This window comes from Simochromis diagramma, unplaced genomic scaffold (genome assembly GCF_900408965.1).
Source record: "Simochromis diagramma unplaced genomic scaffold, fSimDia1.1 OVJJ01000793.1, whole genome shotgun sequence".
Taxonomy (NCBI): Eukaryota; Metazoa; Chordata; class Actinopteri; order Cichliformes; family Cichlidae; genus Simochromis; species Simochromis diagramma.
The window spans coordinates 11,608-32,298 of NW_024387249.1; the positions used below are offsets into that span (position 1 = coordinate 11,608).

Genomic DNA, 20,691 nt, shown 5'->3' on the forward strand with positions numbered 1-20,691 from the left:
AAAGGGAGTTTTTCCTTCCCACTGTCGCCAAAGTGCTTGCTCATAGGGGATCATATGATTGTTGGGTTTTTCTCTGTATCTATGAAGCGCCTTGAGGCGACTTTTGTTGTGATTTGGCGCTATATAAATAAAATTGAATTGAATTGAATTGAATTTCACCCCAAGTCCAGCACCCTGAGGCTGTACGCTAAGCGGAAGGAAGGGGGCCGAGGACTGGTGAGTGTCAGCACCACAGTCCAGGATGAGACAATGAACATCCAAGAATACATTGGGAAGATGGCCCCAACTGACCGAGTGCTCAGTGAATACCTCAGGCAGCAGAAACCCAAGAAAGAGGAGGGAGACGAGGAACCATCATAGAAGGACAGGCCCCTGTACCACCGGCAGATAGAGGAGGTGGCTGATATCCAGAAATTCTACCAGTGGCTGGACAAAGCTGGACTGAAAGACAGCACAGAGGCACTAATCATGGCAGCACAAGAACAAGCTCTGAGTACAAGATCCATAGAGGCTGGGGTCTATCACACCAGGCAAGACCCCAGGTGCAGGGTGTGTAAAGATGCCCCAGAGACAATCCAGCACATAACAGCAGGGTGCAAGATGCTAGCAGGCAAGGCATACATGGAACGCCATAACCAGGTGGCTGGCATAGTGTACAGGAACATCTGTGCTGAGTATAACCTGGAAGTCCCGAGGTCAAAATGGGAGATGCCCCCAAGGGTGGTGGAGAATGACCGAGCTAAGATCCTGTGGGACTTCCAGATACAGACGGACAAAATGGTGGTGGCTAACCAACCGGACATAGTGGTGGTAGACAAACAGAAGAAGACGGCCGTAGTGATCGATGTAGCGGTTCCGAATGACAGCAATATCAGGAAGAAGGAACACGAGAAGCTGGAGAAATACCAAGGGCTCAGAGAAGAGCTCGAGAGGATGTGGAGGGTGAAGGTAACGATGGGCCCCGTGGTAATCGGAGCACTAGGTGCGGTGACTCCTAAGCTAGGCGAGTGGCTCCAGCAGATCCCGGGAATAACATCGGAGATCTCTGTCCAGAAGAGCGCAGTCCTGGGAACAGCTAAGATACTGCGCAGGACCCTCAAGCTCCCAGGCCTCTGGTAGAGGACCCGAGCTTGAAGGATAAACCGCCCGCAGGGGCGTGCTGGGTGTTTTCTTTTCTTTTTCTTTTTCTTTTTATATATGTGTATATATACGTGTATATATAAAAATCGGGGAACAACAATAGGAAATATAAAAAAGTATAGACCTGGTAAATATTTATATATGTATACATTTTTATATATCTGTGTACAATCAGGAGGGATGGGCATGATTTTAGTGTTTAAACAGTCATGAATTATTTTTAACAGCAGGTTGGATGTAATGTGTTAGAACTGCCAGCAGGTGGGGATAAGAGACCTTTAAGGTGTTTGGTGCCACACTCCACCTTCAGGTTTAAAACTAGTGTTAATGGAGGGAGTTTGAAGGTTGAGTTTGTTCCACGACTGCATTTCACTCACTGCCTCTGTTTGTATCTCTGTCACTGCAGGACCAACATGGAGCGAGAAGTCAGCGCTCTCAGGAGGCCGACAAACCTCACAGAAGAAAGGGAGAGAAAACATACACCTCTGACGAGTGTGGGAAGGAGTTTTCTTTAAAGGGTCATCTAAAACGGCATCAGGTCATCCACACTGGAGAGAGACCATTCAGCTGTGACTTGTGTGGAAAGTCTTTTTCCACGAAGGGTTACCTAAAACAACACCAATTCATCCACAGTGGAGTTAAAGCGTACAGCTGTGACATTAGTGAAAAAAGTTTCAGCCAGCAAGAGCACAGAAATATACACCTACGCATTCACACCAGACATGATGTGTACTGCTGTGAACAGTGTGGCAAATACTTTGCTACAGACACACAGTTACAACAACACATGTTTACCCACACTGAGGAGAGACCTTATAAATGTAACCTGTGTGAGAAGACTTTTAAATCTCCACGTAACCTGAGAGAACACCAACAGATCCACACCAGAAAGAGACTCTACAAGTGCAGTTACTGTGAGGTATGTGTTTATATTGTTATCTTGTCATTTTAGCCTGACTGTTTGGAACAACTCTGCTCATTAAACTGTGTTAGCATGTTAGCAATTCTACTGCATGGAAAAGCAGCTCTGAGTCATTATTCAGATTTTCATGTCAGTTATGATTTTAGTATTACTGTAGTATTATGGTGGTAGTATTGTAGTTATTGCAGCGCAGAAAACTGAGTGTGTTAACTGAAACAGTCAAATGTAATTGGACGTCTGCAGAGATGCTCTTTATTTCAGGCGACATTCAGGATAAAAATGTTGAAGGACTGACTTACACTGTGTTTGTGTCTTTGTTTAGAATCAGAGCGACACAGATGGATCCAGTTCTCAACCCTGTCATCACTGTGGTGGTGGGAAAGACTTTCGTTGTGACCTTTGTGGAAAAACTTTAAGTCAGGAAAAGACCCTAAAAAGACATCAACGTAGACACACTGGAGAAGAACTGAAATACTGCAAAGAATGTGGGAGAAGCTTCACCACATCAACTGAGTTAAAACAACATGAACTGATTCACAGTGGGGTTAAAAAGCACCTCTGTGATCAGTGTGGGTCATCCTTCACCTCTGCATGTAAGCTTAAATCACACAAACGAGTCCACACAGGAGAGAAACCATACAAGTGCAGACACTGTGACAAAAGCTTCTCACATTCAGGTAATCGTAACAAGCATCAAGGTACACACATGGAAGGAAACTACAGCTGTGACCAGTGTGACAAGAGCTTCAGGAATCTCACTTCCTACTCTGAACACAAACGATCCCACGTTACTAATAAACTGTTTCACTGTTACCAATGTGCCCAAACATTCACCTCATTGTCTGCTCTGTGCAAACATCAGCGTGATCACTCAGGACTATAATCACTCCCATCACTGGATCACAGTGAATCTGAAGAGACAGAAAGATCCTCTGGTTTCAGTGTCAGACTCAAAAAGCTTGAGATCAGGCTCCACAGAGTTCAGATAGAATCATTTAAACTTGTGTTGAACTGAACTGGTTGCTGGGCTGAACTTCTACATAATACAGATTTACATGGGATCTTATTTTCTGTCGTTTTACTGAGTCAGTTTTGTCCTTTTTTCTCTGTCCTGGTTTTGCTCGTCTGTAAATAATTGAAACTCAGTCAAATAGTTCATTGTTCTCCAGCAAAACATTTTGGAAACTCATGTTTAACCTTTAAAACTCTGACATGTTTTAGCACACAAGGCTTCATCGGGGAGTGTTTGATGTTTCCGTTTTTTCTGAAACCACCTGAAAGAAAAACTATTTTTCTTGCTTTATGTAGTGTGGAAGTTTTTAATGTTTCTTCATCTGTGATGTTCTTGAATGTGTTCACATGAAGATGGTACAAATAAACTGTCCTTTTAGCTTTAGCTCCTAAATTACTCATTATTTATGGATGTAGCACAGCAGCAGTTTCTTGATTAACACATGGAGGGCTCAGGATCTGATGGTAAATAATGTTTTGTGTCCTTGTACACATCATACAGCTCAGCTGTTCCACAGATGTCAGGTTTACACAGTGGTATGGTTTGTAAGAACTAGGACTGCCACATAGGATTATTTTGATAGTCGATTAGTCACTGATTATCTTTGCAATTAATCGACTAATCAGATCATGCATCCATTGGGCATAAAACGTATAGTTTATTGCACCAGCATGCATCTGCTCTTATTTAACTATTATTAGCTTACAGCTTGAAGTGTTTAAGGAAGCTCACAAGGAATATATTTACATGGTTCACCGGGTGTATATAAAAAAGTGCAGAGATAGTGCTATGTACAAAAGTGGGGGTACAGGGCTCCAGGGAAAAGACACTCGCTCCTCATCAAACAATCCATGCACAAGGTCAGGCTCTCTCTCTCTGACACTCACCACAGGGAAACATTTGTTAGTTCAAAGCTCAGGAACACGAGGGAAAACTTGCAGGTAACTTGACGGCACTAACACGAATCATACATAACGATCCATCAAAGAACAGCAGTCACTCCCTGGCTTAAATGCTGGCACACTAATGAGTCTCAGATGTTTGTTCCTCTGAGTGGCGTGGGCCAAGGGCATGAACCCGCAATGAGTTCCACCCCGGCGAGAGAGAGACAGAATGAGAGAGAGCGCACGAGAGCGAGAGAAACGCAGAAACAGCTTATCAGCACCCTGCTGATCCTCCTGGCCGTGACAGGTCCTCTGGTGATGTCACCATGAAAGGCAGAGAGCCCCGCCTACCTCAGGACCTCCCCTGTCATGTATTGATCAGGATGCAGAGTTGGGTTGAGTATCCAAAAAAATGTACTCAAGTAAGAGTAGCATTACTTTAAAATATTATTACTCAAGTAAAAGTGTAAAGTAGTTGTCAAAAAAGTACTTGGTGAAAAGACTACTCAAGCAGTGAGTAACTGTTTTAAATGTCCGATTTATTTTATAAATAAATGCTATCAGACAAACAAAAATGAATAAATATACAAATTTTAGTATCTTCAAAACGTTTTCAGAGAAAATATTAAAACGAGGCATCTTCAACACATGTTCATACAAGGAAGCTCAGTTTACCATAAATTGTATGGGTTGCATTTATTTCTGCATATTTAGCAAAAATGTGCCATTTCTTCACTCAGTGAAGTGATGGTTAAGCTTCAGCAGCAGTTTGCTCTCAAGGTTCTTTCTGTGACGCTGTAACTGTTTAGCAGTGAACAGGAGTCCTGCATGACTAAGAAGTTCTTCACAAGCTTCAGACCACCAGATCCCTGTGCAGAGCCCAGTCCCATCACGTTCTCTGATGGCAGTGAACATACATATGGCGCAGTGATGTACCTTTGCTGGAGCTGCAGCCATAGTGTGAGACTAGTAGAGTCCAAAGCCAAACTGACACCTCTCAACCACAAAGGCGATCCTGTTAAAGCAGAGATGTGTGGCGCCGTCTTTGCTGCCTGCCTGAAGATCTACTTCCAGAGACACTGCAGAATCCAGGTCAAAAAATGGTACCACCTCGTCGACAGCCAGACTGTCTTGGGTGCAATCCAGCGTGAGAGCTACGGTTTCCAGACCTTCTTCGCAAACCGCATTGGTGAAATCCAGACATTTGGACATCCACTGATGTCCAAGATTGGTGATGGATTCCCGGGTCAGCAAACATTGCAAACATTCTCACCAGAGGGGCCAATCCAAATGCCCTAACCGAGGACTCCGAGTGGCAGTCGGGTCCAAAGTTTCTCCAACTTCCTGAAGATGAGTGGCTGAAGAAATCCACCGGAGAAGTCGCTGCCCAAGCTCGAGAAAAGGTCACAAAGCTACAGAAAAAGACTTTTGTTGCGGTCCTTACCAGAATCCACATCAAGGCAGCTCAGGACTCAGCACACGTAGAGTCGAGAAGACCACTGGCAGGAGTAGCAACCCAACAGCTCATCGACGCAAGGCGATTCAGCAACCTGAGAAGGCTGATTGGGACCGTGGCGTGGGTCTGGAGGGTTGCCAAAAAGTTCATGAGATCCAAGACCAGAGACCAAGAAAAGTGGGAAGTAGTACCATCTTCGGGTGTCCTCACAGTCAGTGAGAGACGAGATGCTTTTCGAGACCTTTGCCTAGCAGCACAAGAGGGCGTCAACTTCCCAATGCAAACTTATTGGTAATGTCACAAGAAAAACAATGGTGTGCTTGGTTTCAACGTAGGTAACGACCTCTCTCATGACCCCAGGATGTGAGTGTGTATGCCAGAGCACTCTGGGAGGCACACAGTCTTTGCAAACTACTAAGGATCAAACCTCTATTATTATGGAATAGATTACAAAACTATAAACATATACGAGTAAATATTTTTAAGCATAAATGACAATCCAACAATATAAACCTTACACTTTATAGTACAGGAACACTTTTAAAGGACAAAAATTAACATAAACTTTGACCATAATACAGATAAAGTATTACATACAGTGGGGCAAAAAAGTATTTAGTCAGCCACCAATTGTGCAAGTTCCCCCACCTAAAATGATGACAGAGGTCAGTAATTTGCACCAGAGGTACACTTCAACTGTGAGAGACAGAATGTGAAAAAAAAATCCATGAATCCACATGGTAGGATTTGTAAAGAATTTATTCGTAAATCAGGGTGGAAAATAAGTATTTGGTCAATAACAAAAATACAACTCAATACTTTGTAACATAACCTTTGTTGGCAATAACAGAGGTCAAACGTTTACTATAGGTCTTTACCAGGTTTGCACACACAGTAGCTGGTATTTTGGCCCATTCCTCCATGCAGATCTTCTCGAGAGCAGTGATGTTTTGGGGCTGTCGCCGAGCAACACGGACTTTCAACTCCCGCCACAGATTTTCTATGGGGTTGAGGTCTGGAGACTGGCTAGGCCACTCCAGGACTTTCAAATGCTTCTTACGGAGCCACTCCTTTGTTGCCCGGGCGGTGTGTTTTGGATCATTGTCATGTTGGAAGACCCAGCCTCGTTTCATCTTCAAAGTTCTCACTGATGGAAGGAGGTTTTGGCTCAAAATCTCACGATACATGGCCCCATTCATTCTGTCCTTAACACGGATCAGTCGTCCTGTCCCCTTGGCAGAAAAACAGCCCCATAGCATGATGTTTCCACCCCCATGCTTCACAGTAGGTATGGTGTTCTTGGGATGCAACTCAGTATACTTCTTCCTCCAAACACGACGAGTTGAGTTTATACCAAAAAGTTCTACTTTGGTTTCATCTGACCACATGACATTCTCCCAATCCTCTGCTGTATCATCCATGTGCTCTCTGGCAAACTTCAGATGGGCCTGGACATGCACTGGCTTCAGCAGCGGAACACGTCTGGCACTGCGGGATTTGATTCCCTGCCGTTGTAGTGTGTTACTGATGGTGACCTTTGTTACTTTGGTCCCAGCTCTCTGCAGGTCATTCACCAGGTCCCCCCGTGTGGTTCTGGGATCTTTGCTCACCGTTCTCATGATCATTTTGACCCCACGGGATGAGATCTTGCGTGGAGCCCCAGATCGAGGGAGATTATCAGTGGTCTTGTATGTCTTCCATTTTCTGATGATTGCTCCCACAGTTGATTTTTTCACACCAAGCTGCTTGCCTATTGTAGATTCACTCTTCCCAGTCTGGTGCAGGTCTACAATACTTTTCCTGGTGTCCTTCGAAAGCTCTTTGGTCTTAGCCATGGCGGAGTTTGGAGTCTGACTGTTTGAGGCCGTGGACAGGTGTCTTTTATACAGATGATGAGTTCAAACAGGTGCCATTCATACAGGTAACGAGTGGGGGACAGAAAAGCTTCTTACAGAAGACGTTACAGGTCTGTGAGAGCCAGAGATTTTCCTTGTTTGAGGTGACCAAATACTTATTTTCCACCCTGATTTACGAATAAATTCTTTACAAATCCTACCATGTGAATTCATGGATTTTTTTTTCACATTCTGTCTCTCACAGTTGAAGTGTACCTCTGGTGCAAATTACTGACCTCTGTCATCATTTTAAGTGGGGGAACTTGCACAATCGGTGGCTGACTAAATACTTTTTTGCCCCACTGTATGTGTTTTAAAATTGTTCCTCTGATGGGCAGGATATCACTATTAGACTGTCCAACCAGCAAACTTCAACAACAGAACACAGCAGCATTCAGTGATCAGCACAGATGAGCTTGTTCCTCTAACACTCAGCATCTGATCCCTGTTGGTCTGTGTGCTTCTGCTTTTGGTCAGTTAGAAACCCTGCAGTAACCTCACCCACCACTGTGTCTTCTTGTTTGCCTCAACATTGAAGTATCAAATGTCCAACATCTGGAAAGGGACCCACACCAGTGTACTGTGATGTTTCACCAACATGTGGCAGACGCTGGTCCTGCCTTTCATGCTGACATCACCAGAGAGCCCCGCCCACCTCAAGACCTCCCCTGTCATGTATTGATCAGGATGATTATGAAGATGACCGAGTGCAAATAAGACTGTAAAAATCCACGACCAGAATGTTTAGATGCTTTCTAATTATTCATGAATATCATGAGAGTGTTTGTGTGTTTTGTCTTTTCTTTCTTGACGTTTGTTACTAACAAAGACAGTTTACGCTCTGTATGTGTTTTCATCCTTACCAGCCACACTCTAACTGCAATTAAGAAAACAAACTTTAGAAATTGTCGACTCAGTGACTTCATAAAATATTTAAGTGGTTCAGGTAGAGCCAGTTTTTAAATGACCATGAACACTTACCTTATTGTATTTGTACAGCATGTTTTTCTATTAGACAGATTTGTAACAGAGGCCTTGCTCTCAGTAAGTTTGAAGTCATTTTCTGATTTACCTTTGTGTATCCTGCTCATTTTTCATGCTGCCTTTATAAAAATAATGGATTGGATTTATATAGCGCTTTTCAAGGCGCCCAAAGCGCTTTACAATACCACTATTCATTCACTCTCACATTCACACACTGGTGGAGGCAGCTTTAGGAGTTTCTGTCTTTTGTATTTGAAGATAATTCATTGAATATACTCAGCTGCTTCCCTTTGGTACCTCACACATCACTTTGTGAAGTTTTTCAGTGTCCAGTTATGTTTTTTATTGCTGTTTGAATTCTCTGTATGTTTGACCCTGTAGACTGTTTAATGGACTGCTTGTCTTCCTGTTTGTAACCACTGCCTGTTTACGACTAAAGATTTGGATGGTAGACTTTAATACAGCCTCTGCGTGTCGTCCCTTTGTGTCCTCGTCCTCTGTGAATGTATCACAGATGTTTTCATTATAATATCATTATAATAATAGAGTAAGATGGCGCCATTGTACGGCAGGCCGTCCTTGTCTCTGTTGTCGAGCTCTTTTCCTTGATATTTGTTTATTATTTACTATCTTTCTGGCACTATGCCCCCCAGATGGTTATGCATTAATCACCTATGACCGGGATACTCTGTTAAATCTTTGTTTTCCCCCCATATGCTGGGTTGGATCAAGGCTGGAATTTGGGAGACGCTACCTTTCCACGTATCATCTCTTCCACTGGTTCATACGGTTCCCCTCTCTGCCCCCCGCCTAAGAAGCGTTACAGGAAGCGGGGCAAACGGAGTGGGTTTCGGGTTCACTTTAAGGCTTACCTTAAAACATCAGCTGCAGCTAATTCCCTCACCACCGCGGGGATTATACGACTTCCATCCGCTCGGGATCCATTGTCCTTTGGGCTGCTCAACCATCGCTGGATCTGTCCGGTCGGTAAACAAGCCTGTCCAGTTTCTCCGGTAGTCACTCTGCCTGTTCGTGTTTGGATTGGTTCCCCAAGTGATGGTGTTCGTCACAGGTATTTAAGCCAACTAAGACGTGCTTCCAGCAGAGATAAGATGCCTATCTCTCGGATGGCTCTATTAAACGCAAGATCGCTGGTGAATAAAACCTTCATCTTAAATAGCCTCTTCCTCAGCTCTTGGCTTGATGCTCTGTTATTGACTGAAACTTGGATTCGTCCTGGTGAGTCCTTTTCCTTTTCAGAGCTACTTCCCCCGGACTCTGTATTCTTCAGTTCACCGAGACCCTCGGGAAGAGGTGGAGGCGTTGCCTCTGTTTTTAAAAACAAACTTAAAGTTCGGCAACTGCCCTCTCCTACCTATTGTAGTTTTGAGGCTCAATTATTGGAGCTTGCTGGATCCCCAACTATTCTATGTGCAGTGATTTATCGACCACCTAAATATAATAGGTCTTTTATTTTGTGAATTTGCTGACTTCTTAGGTTCATTTTTATTAAGTTATGACCAAGCTCTTATTACTGGATATTTTAACATACATATTTGTTGTGCTGATGACCCCCTAGCCAAAGATTTTCTTGCCCTAACTGAGTCTTTTAACCTTACACAGTGGGTCAGGGAACCAACTCATCTTAAAGGCCATACCTTGGATTTGGTCCTCTCATATGCTTTGGATATTTGTACTATGGACGTTGATAATGCTAGTATTTCTGACCATTTTTTGCTCGTGTTTGATGTTGAGCTATGTGCAATTGATTTAAATTCTAAAGGCTGTCATCGCCCTGTACGTATCATTAACTCTGAGACTGTGGCTAACTTCATTACAGCCTTTTTGAACTTTGCCTTTTTTGATCCAGACTTCACTGATACTAACTGTTACACACCTCCCTTGGTTGATGATTTTGCCAACGCTATGTTATCCACCTGTTGTTCCATCTTAGATACTGTGGCCCCTATAAAGATGAAACGTCCCAGAACTTCTCATCAACCATGACTAAATGACACTATACGAGCTTTACGTCGTGTCTGCCGTCAATCTGAAAGGAGGTGGAAAAAAGACAGGCTTCAGATATCCTATGGCATTCTTTGTAGGAGCCGCCTTCTATACCAGAACTCCATAAAGGCAGCTAAAGCAGCTTTCCTATCAGATATTATTGAGACTAATAGCTAACAGCCCCGAATGTTATTCAAAATTTTTAATTCAGTCTTAAGTCTTCACTCTTAAGGGAATAATTGAACAATTGAGAAACTCAAATTCTGTGCATGATATCCTTTCATCCTGAATTATCAAGCAAAGTTTTGAGGAAATTGGGCCTTGCATCTTATTTTTAATGAATTTATCATTGTTAGTGGGCTGTGTCCCGACTGCTTTTAAACATGCGGTAGTGCACCCTGTTCTTAAAAAAAGTAAGAACTTTTTTTTGCAGAGGACACAATTCATTGTTTTTAACACTTAGTTTCACTTCAGCTCTGTGTTTGTTATAACTTTACTCTTCTGTGCGGCTGACAGACCAACAAGAGCACATGCGAGAGAGGCCCACAGACCAGCTGGACCACGTACGCTGTACGCTGGCTTCATCAACACCAGAGCTCTGGGCAGGTAGACGGGCCGTCCCCAGACTGCCAGCAGACTGCAAACGTGCTCTCCACACTGAGCCATAAATTATGGCTGTACAACTCATGTTACATGTTACAATTAGAGAAGTCAGAAAGACCAATTCATCTTTCTTATTAATGTAACCGTTGCATTTCCTCACTTCTCTTATCTCACCCTTCTTCTTCTGCTGAGACTGCACAACACGAACCTTTGAGATGCGGAAGAACAGGAAATTCTCATCGAAGAAGATCCAGGGTTTGAATCTGGTCTAGGGCCTTTCTGTCTGGAGTCTTCCCATGTCTGCTTATGTTCTCTCTGGTACTCTGGTGGCTTCTCACAGTCCAAAAACATGCATAGGGTTAGGTTAACTGATGATTTGAAATTGACCGTAGGTGTGAAAAGTAGTAGGAAAGCTCCTAACTGAGAGAAGTGACCCAGAAGTATCTGTGTAGCAGCCACAATGAATCAAGATCATGAGCTTTATTAAGTGATCAAAGTCTCTTCTTTCATCTTCTATATTATTCAGTTTGCATTGGTAATACCCATTATTGTAATGCTTTTTTAAGATGAGCAAAACTTTCTTTTACTTTGGGTTAGCTGGGATAAGTGATGGATGGAGGGAATTTTACTTCAGTCACAGAAATCCTAAACAGGAAGGAGGAGCAGAGCTACAGTGGATCACTATCCAGCAGGGAAACAAGATTTATTTCAATTTCTTGGCCATGAGTGAGATTTACTAAGTGGGCAAATTAGGGTGATGACACTGTTCCAGAGTGATCTATTAATAGTGCACCAATTTACATTCAGAGATGCATGCAGCCAGTTCATTTCAGTATTAACCGGCTTTCTACCAACAGCAGCACAAAAACAGCAGATTTGATCATGGAGACACTGAATCTGCTAAACTAATTAAAACATTGTAAGTTCAGGTCTTCAGTTTACGTTTCTTTGTGAAAACAGCACAGCAAAGGAGTCTCAGTGACGTTTTGGTATAAGGGATAAATCTTCTGACCAAACCTGCTGGGACTGTGTGAGGTCCTGAGGCTAAGAGTAAGGATTTATCCACAGGAGAGCTGCGTTCTTACAAACCATCCCACTGTGTAAACCTGACATCTGTGGAACAGCTGAGCTGTATGATGTGTACAAGGACACAAAACATTATTTACCATCAGATCCCGAGCCCTCCATGTGTTAATCAAGACACTGCTGCTGTGCTACATCCATAAATAATGAATAAATTAGGAGCTGAAGTTAAAAGGACAGTTTATTTGTACCATCTTCATGTGAACACATTCAAGAACATCACAGATGAAAGAAACATTAAAAACTTCCACACTACACAAAGCAAGAAAAATAGTTTCTTCCTATATGTAGAAAAAAAACCCCAGAAACATCAAACACCTCCAAGACTCTTTGAAAGAACTAAAAACCTTTATTCTCATGGTCCAATCATGAGTGAACTCCCCGATGAAGCCTTGTGTGCTAAAACATGTCAGAGTTTTAAAGGTTAAACATGAGTTTCCAAAACGTTTTGCTGGAGAACAATGAACTATTTGACTGAGTTTCAATTATTTACAGACGAGCAAAACCAGGACAGAGAAAAAAGGACAAAACTGACTCAGTAAAACGACAGAAAATAAGATCCCATGTAAATCTGTATTATGTAGAAGTTCAGCCCAGCAACCAGTTCAGTTCAACACAAGTTTAAATGATTCTATCTGAACTCTGTGGAGCCTGATCTCAAGCTTTTTGAGTCTGACACTGAAACCAGAGGATCTTTCTGTCTCTCCAGATTCACTGTGATCCAGTGATGGGAGTGATTTCAGCCCTGAGTGATCACGCTGATGTTTGCACAGAGCAGACAATGAGGTGAATGTTTGGGCACATTGGTAACAGTGAAACAGTTTATTAGTAACGTGGGATCGTTTGTGTGTGGAGTATGAACTGAGATTCCTGAAGCTCTTGTCACACTGGTCACAGCTGTAGTTTCCTTCCATGTGTGTACGTTCATGCTTGTTACGACTACCTGAATCTGAGAAGCTTTTGTCACAGTGTCTGCACTTGTGTGGTTTCTCTCCTGTGTGGACTCGTTTGTGTGATTTAAGCTCCCATGCAGTGGTGAAGGATGACCCACACTGATCACAGAGGTGCTTTTTAACCCCACTGTGAATCAGTTCATGTTTTTTTAAGTCACGTGATGTGGTGAAGCTTCTCCCACATTCTTTGCAGTATTTCAGTTTGTCTCCAGTGTGTCTACGTTGATGTGTTTTTAGGGCAGCTTTCCAACTGAAAGTTTTTCCACAGAGGTCACAACGAAAGTCTTTCCCACCACCACAGTGATGACAGGGTTGAGAACTGGATCCATCTGTGTCGCTCTGCTTCTAAACAAAGACACAAAGACAGTGTAAGTCAGTCCTTCAACATTTTTATCCTGAACGTCGCCTGAAATAAAGAGCATCTCTGCAGACGTCCAATTACATTTGACTGTTTCAGTAAACACACTCAGTTTACTGGGCTGCAATAACTACAATACTACCACCATAATACTACAGTAATACTAAAATCATAACTGACATGAAAATCTGAATAATCACTCAGAGCTGCTTTTCCATGCAGTAGAATTGCTAACATGCTAACACAGTTTAATGAGCAGAGTTGTTCCAAACAGTCAGGCTAAAATGACAAGATAACAATATAAATACATACCTCACAGTAACTGCACTTGTAGAGTCCCTTTCTGGTGTGGATCTGTTGGTGTTCTCTCAGGTGACGTGGAGCTTTAAAAGTCTTCTCACACAGGTCACATTTATAAGGTCTCTCCTCAGTGTGGGTAAACATGTGTTGTTTTAACTGTGTGTCTGTAGCAAAGTATTTGCCACACTGTTCACAGCAGTACACATCATGTCTGGTGTGAATGCGTAGGTGTATATTTCGGCTTCCTCTCAGGCTGAAAGTTTTTCCACAGATGTCACAGCTGTATGCCTTAATTCCAGAGTGGGTAACTAGATGATTCTGTAAGTAGCTACTGCGAGTAAAAGCTCTGCCACACTGATCACAGCTGTACGCTTTAACTCCACTGTGGATGAGTTGGTGGTTTTTTAGAGCATCCTTCCAGGTAAAAGACTTTCCACACAAGTCACAGCTGAACGGTCTCTCTCCAGTGTGGATGACCTGATGCCGTTTTAGATGACCCTTTAAAGTGAAATCCTTCCCACACTCTTCACAGGTGTGTTTTTTCTCTCTCTTTCTTCTGTGAGGTTTGTCGGCCTCCTGAGAGCGCTGACTTCTCGCTCCATGTTGGTCCTGCAGTGACAGAGATACAAACAGAGGCAGTGAGTGAAATGCAGTCGTGGAACAAACTCAACCTTCAAACTCCCTCCATTAACACTAGTTTTAAACCTGAAGGTGGAGTGTGGCACCAAACACCTTAAAGGTCTCTTATCCCCACCTGCTGGTAGTTCTAACACATTACATCCAACCTGCTGTTAAAAATAATTCATGACTTTTTAAAAACACTAAAATCATGCCCATCCCTCCTGCTGTACACAGATATATAAAAATGTATACATATATAATATATAAATATTTACCAGGTCTATACTTTTTTACATTTCTTATTGCTGTTCCCTATTATATATTTGTTTAATTTTCTAATTTATTCAATGATAATAAATCAAATGTAACAGTTCCCAGCCTGGTTCAGTGAAGGAAAATGTCAGAGTCTGATTGTAGCCTCAGGATTTCTTTAAAACTTTTACTCCCTACACATATCTGTATTTTCTACTCCTTACATTTTCAAAACAGGCTTGTTACTTTTGGTTTAAGCCATTTGAGGAGAGTAATTTCATCACTGTAGGCATCAAACATCAAACTGATTTGAACCTAAACAGTAACACATGAAAGGCAATCCTGATCGTGCACTAATCACCAGGGTATGAAACATAAAAAGAGATGAAAGAGGCAAAACTGTGTGCAAAACATAGTCAAGAGTTAAAGTGGACCAATGTTCTTTTTTGGCACAACACCTGAATCACTGCAGGTGCTCATAAGTTGCCGTCACGGTACTTCAGCATCCAGCTAGCAATACAGAAGATGAGCAAGAATAAATGGATTCATATTTTTTAAGTGGCAGGTAATTTCAAATGCAGCATTTCTATCAGCTCAAAAAACATCAGCAAACACACAAACTGTTTGTGTGCAGTTTGTCTCACAGTGTGTTGCTGGCTAAAGGTCCAGCTGCTGTACATCACAGGGAGAGAAAATAAAGAGAGCTAACTTCACTCAGAGATGGAGAAAGATAAGACACACAGGACAGGAGAGGAAGAAGAGAGGTTAGATTTAAAGGGAAGGACTGCTCAGTGGGATTCGATCAACTGCAGTTTAAAGCTTACATGTAAGTCCTCATGTGTTGAAATCAGACATTGGGTCTGTACATGTGACATTATGTTTTATCAGGTTGTGAAAGATGCTGCAAAACAATCTGAGGCAGATTAACTGTGTTATTTAAAGACTGCATGAAGATCCTCTGCAGGTTAGTGCAGGATAAACAGGTTCGTTTGCTGAACTGTGATGGATTTAAAGTAAAGAACAGTGTGTGACTGGTGCACAGTGACTGTGGTGCTCATGTCACAGTTAGATTACATCAAGTGTAGCAGAGATTCATTTAAACTGAAGCTCATGATGCTGACATTCATTCACTGAGTTCCACCTTCATACCAACAGTATAGTGTCTAATATAAAGACAGTGTACTGTCAGTGTAGAGGATGGAAACCAGCCAGGACAGCTCATGAAACATCTGCTGACATCTGGTTGAATTCAGTTGTGTACATCCACAGAGAGCAGCAGGTCAGCTGATCACAGCCTGTACTTTAAGAAAATCTACTGGAGCTCTCAACAGAAATTATTGTGAGCTGTGATTCTTTTCCCCACGCTGAGCCACTACAGCTGATTTTAGGGTTCCCACCTGCTCAATCCCACTTTAACCTCTTCCCTGCTCATGTTCCTGTTTAGAGGCAATGCCACCCTCTACAGTGTAGGCATTGTATTATTACATTATTAAAACATTACATTACATTAATATAGCACATGGATCAATAAGTTTTGTGTAAAATATATATCAGTACTTCAGCTTTTAATGGAGTATTAGCTATCACTAGTATCTGTCACCTTCTGTGTTGAGCTCATCGTTTCCTCTGTAGTGACTCAGCTGAGTCCAGATGGCTGAAAATGTTCCTCTGCTGCTCCGTCAGACTCTTCTCCTCCTGCTGATCAGCTGGGACACAAAACAGATCTTTGTTAGGCTCCACACTGCACTGAAGAGTCAAAGTGTCTCATATGTTCATCTGACAACACAATGGACATATTTTAGCTTCCCTTTCACCTTCATGTTTCCCTCTCACCACATATCTAAACCAAATTCATGACCAGCAGCTTTTACAGCTGTGGCTCCAGCAAACATCAGCTGATAGTACAAAGTAATATTAAATAAATTCTAACAGCTTATCAAGCGTAAGCGTGCTGATGTTGTTTTCCTTTCTCTGGCGCAAAGTGGACGATAAACAAACAAGAGAGACGGGACTTGGACAGAAAAGCCGATCAGCTGATCATTGAACAGTTTCATGATTGAAGTAGCAACAGGAGAGGGAGGGGGAGAGAATGAGAGGAGAGGCAGCTGTGCAGCAGAGACACAGAATAAGTCCAGCTTTGTGTCTGTTTTTTTTATTCTAGCTTCTAGAATTGCGTTCTTTTTCAGCTCAATACGGATCTATTGTAATTGGTCCAGCCCAGAGTTGATCATGACCAATTGGCTAATCCACCACCTTACACTGTTTACACTGTTACAAAAACAAACAAACAAAAATGAAAAGTCACTGTTGGGTCTGTGTTTCCACAAGCCCCGCTAATTCTAGAGACTTATTCATCATGAAGAAAACAAGACAGTCGATCGATCGATTATTTGCGCAAGGGAGGCCTCGTCTGTGTCCACCACGAAAATGACCCCCAGATCTGACCTCCTGCTACCTTTTATTGGGAGACAGTTCACACAAAACACGTCAGAACAAAGCCACGCCCCCTTGGTTCTAAGACAAAGCATTTTATGTATATGTGTGAACTTCTGTGAGAGTGTGAGTGTGTGTGTGTGTGTCAGACCTCCTGCTGACCAAAGGGTCATAAACCCAGGAAGCTTACATCAAAAGAAACAGATCTTTCCGATAGGATGTATCTACAATAAAACCTCCCCCAGTACAGAGTGGTTGGAGAGGTGGTCAGGATCAAAGGAATGGCTTTGATCCCACTGCTTGAACTAAGACTGTACAAATTTAAGAAACACAATGGCAACATTCAACAATTAGACTTAACAGTCACCATCGGCCCACCGGGCAAATCCCCGGTATGCCCAATGGCCAGTCCAGCTATGCGGTCAGTTGGTGGGTAACAGGATCTCCGAAAACGTTAGATCACTTTGCAAATAGGTGATGTCTTGATAAATGAAGCAGATATTCGAAGTTTACACAGCACCATTCTTACCTGAAAACATCTTAAACTTTTATTTTGTCACCCAGAAAGAGTAATATTTCAAACTCCGCCACTCTTCATTCCTCTGCCACTGCCTCGCTTGTAGTGATGTGCAAATCATGAACAAATCGTTCAACACTCGAGAGTCTGTGTACTGCAGGGGTCTCAAACTCACATGGGCCGCGGGCCACTTCTGGGACCGTCATCTAATTGGAGGGCCACTTTAGTGTCCTAGCAGTACAAAATAACAAACACGAAAACACCCACTAATATTTCCTAAATTTTAGTGTTTTGTTTGTTTTATTTAATTCCAAATATTGTGTAAGAAAGACAAAATGGCAAACATGAAGGGAATTTTTTTCTCACTCTTAACTATCTGAAGCCTTTAAGTTTCATTTGTCATATGCAAGTTAGCACAGGATCAACATTGCAATGAAATATATTTGATGAGCAGAAGACAGTGGACTCAGCAGTATAGTACAATATAGTACAGTAGTTTCATTGAAACTACCAAATAAACAGCTCTTTCTGGCCAGACATGTGGAAGCACCTTTGCCACAAATTTGTTTGTATTTAACAAAATAAAAATGCAGGCATAAGCGTACACTTTAGTTTTCAACTGCAAGTGAAAATTGTTTTCTTTCCAAATAAATCTGTCACTGAACTAACACAGCCAATCCCTCAACATGTTTGCACTCTCTTGTTACCTCGGCCAGGTCCGCGGCTCCGAACCGTGGTAAGGAGACCTCTGCTAATACTTTGGGGGCTTGTAGTCGGGAGCTAGCTTTACTGTCTGCGTCTTTTACTGTCAGCTTTACCGTTTGCTAGCGAGAGACAGAAAGAGGCATTGAAAGGCTGCTCCAGGAGAACTTTATTGTTTCTGAGGAAAACATGAACACGGTGTACAGTCGAGTATTAACACTCGACTGTCCCTCCCTCATGCTCACACACACACAGCAGGAGGGGCGGTCCCACACGTTCTCCCTGCAGCAAGGACTACACCGCCCATGAGGCTACAGTCTTAAAGGGCCATGCCTGTAACACTCTGCCATCGTATTCAGTCATTTTTCGTATAATAATTAAAAAAAAAAAAATTTCTTCACATCAATATGCGGGCCGCAAGTAGAGGTGACGTGGGCCGCAAATGGCGGGTTTGAAAGCCCTGCTTTACTGACTTGAGAATCATGATTCACAAGCCCAAATGACTCATTGACTCATCCCTGTTGCTGTTAGCAAACTAATTTCATTAGTAGAAATATATCTAGTTAAAATTATGGAGAAAAACAACATTCAGTTTCTTAACATAAACATTTCTGCTGTGAACTGGAAGAAAAAAACCCTGAGTAGAAAGCTCACATCAAGACAACAGCTCCTCGGTTCACAGTAGCACCGATTCACTTTGGTGAGTGACTCGTTGAAACTCGATTCAGTAAAAAGAATCAAATTTACCATCGCTACTCGCTTGAGTTTTGGACGAAATGCATTCTGGGATTTTGCATTTCGTCATTTCGAGCTGATTGGAGACCAAAACAGCCAATCAGATTTTTTTTGCATCGAAGTCTGTGATCGGCTGGTTTTGTGGCTCAAATATAACGGTGTACAGCAGGGGTGTCCAAACTTTTTTCACTGAGGGCCACATACATAAAAATATAGGAGGGGCTGGGCCACTTAATAGAAATTAGGCATATAACCTTAACTTTAGTGTATTAAAGTTAGAAAAATCACTTAAAAGTGGTCAAATTTGTTATATTGTTTGAATATAATTAAAGACAAAACTGCCTTCATCCCAGCTTTCCATAATGGATCTTTATTGATTTATTCAGAAAAAGCTTTGGTAGCTCATTCTCAGAACAGCAGCCTCAGATTTCTTCTTAGACAGAAGATTTACAGCACAGAGGAAAAAACAATAAAGGGGAAAATGGGAGGTACATTTCAAGTTTGTTATTTAAGTTATTAGGCTTAGCAACACACCTATTAACGTTCGTTTTGAAACGATTATCAACATTAACAGACTGAACCGGACTTAATAACAGGAGTGCATATAATTTTAGTAAACTATTCTGGTGAGTATCAGCTGCGCTGGGAATGTAAATCGGGCCATCCAGCTGCGGTGTTGATCAAGGAGCAAATCTCACCTAAAGCGCTCGTGCTCTCGTCCACTACCCACAAAAAAATAGCAGCTGTGCGGTGTCTGTGCCATCGGTGCTCTCATCGCATGCGATGAGAGTAAAAATCAAAAGCACAGCTTTATCAGACATTTGCAGTTTAATGTTGGCTGATGAGTCATCAATGCGTCGCACAACTGTATTCTGGACATGCTGACGTTGTTGAAGTCCTGCAACTTTTTCCGGGCACATTATTTCGGTGACTTTAACGAGGCCGTGTTTTAAGAGGTCTCCATCCTGAAAAAGGCTTGCCATGTCTTGCGATGAGTTGGGCGACCCTCATAGCTGGCTATTGGAGCCTTTTCCTGGACAATTTGAGCACGAAAAAAAATCATTTGTTGCTGACCTGCAGGAGAGCTACCCTTTGCTTTCATTTCTGCTCCATCTCAGCACCAGTGTAGGATGCATAGGCCTGATGTTTGGTTTCATAATGACGTAGTACATTATACTCTTTCATAACTGCCACAGTTTCAGTGCAGATCAAACGGACACACTTCCCTTTGAATTCTTTGAGGAAATATTCACTCTCCCACCGTGTCTGAAATTTTCTGCACTCACTTTCTACCTTTCGCTTCTTTGGTTCTGCCAAGTTTAGTAACTTTCTTCTGTGATTGTCCTTTTTGGTGGCGCAACTGACTTGATCACAGCAGCTCCCCCTGTTTGTTAAAACTAAGAAGTGCAATACACTCAAGCAAAAGTTTAAGTGCGCGCCATATTCTATTGTATTTATAAAATTACTTGCGGGCCAATTAAAAATTGACCGGAGTTTGGACGGATCAATGTTACTTCATGAACTCAGATCAATGTTACTTTGACACTTACCTCTAGATAGGCCAGAAGAAAAAACTGAGAGAAACAAACAGCAATGAGCAGGAACTCTGTAGCTGAGTCCCAAGTCTATAAGAGCACCTGGCTGCAGCACTGTGGAGCTCCACAGTACCTTCCTTCTCCTTCTTCTTCTTCTTCAGTCAGTTTAACGGCAGCTTGCATCCAAAACTGTTGTATTACTGCGATCTCCTGGCTCTTAACCGTCAGTCACTCCTGAATCCTCAGATCCTCTTGATGAGACCAGTACTTCTCAAAAAACGAAAAACCACCACTTTCCC

At 42.4% G+C, this 20,691-nt stretch overlaps 1 long non-coding RNA gene across 1 annotated transcript in view; it reads left to right on the forward strand.

Annotated features, from left to right (window-relative positions):
- The first annotated feature begins 2,043 nt into the window (after nt 1-2,043).
- LOC120714684 overlaps nt 2,044-20,691 on the forward strand; it is a 30,073-nt gene continuing 11,425 nt past the window's right edge. The window contains exons 1-2 of the long non-coding RNA XR_005691474.1: nt 2,044-2,059; nt 2,385-3,598. This is a non-coding gene — a long non-coding RNA (uncharacterized LOC120714684). The remainder of the gene's footprint in view (nt 2,060-2,384; nt 3,599-20,691) is intronic.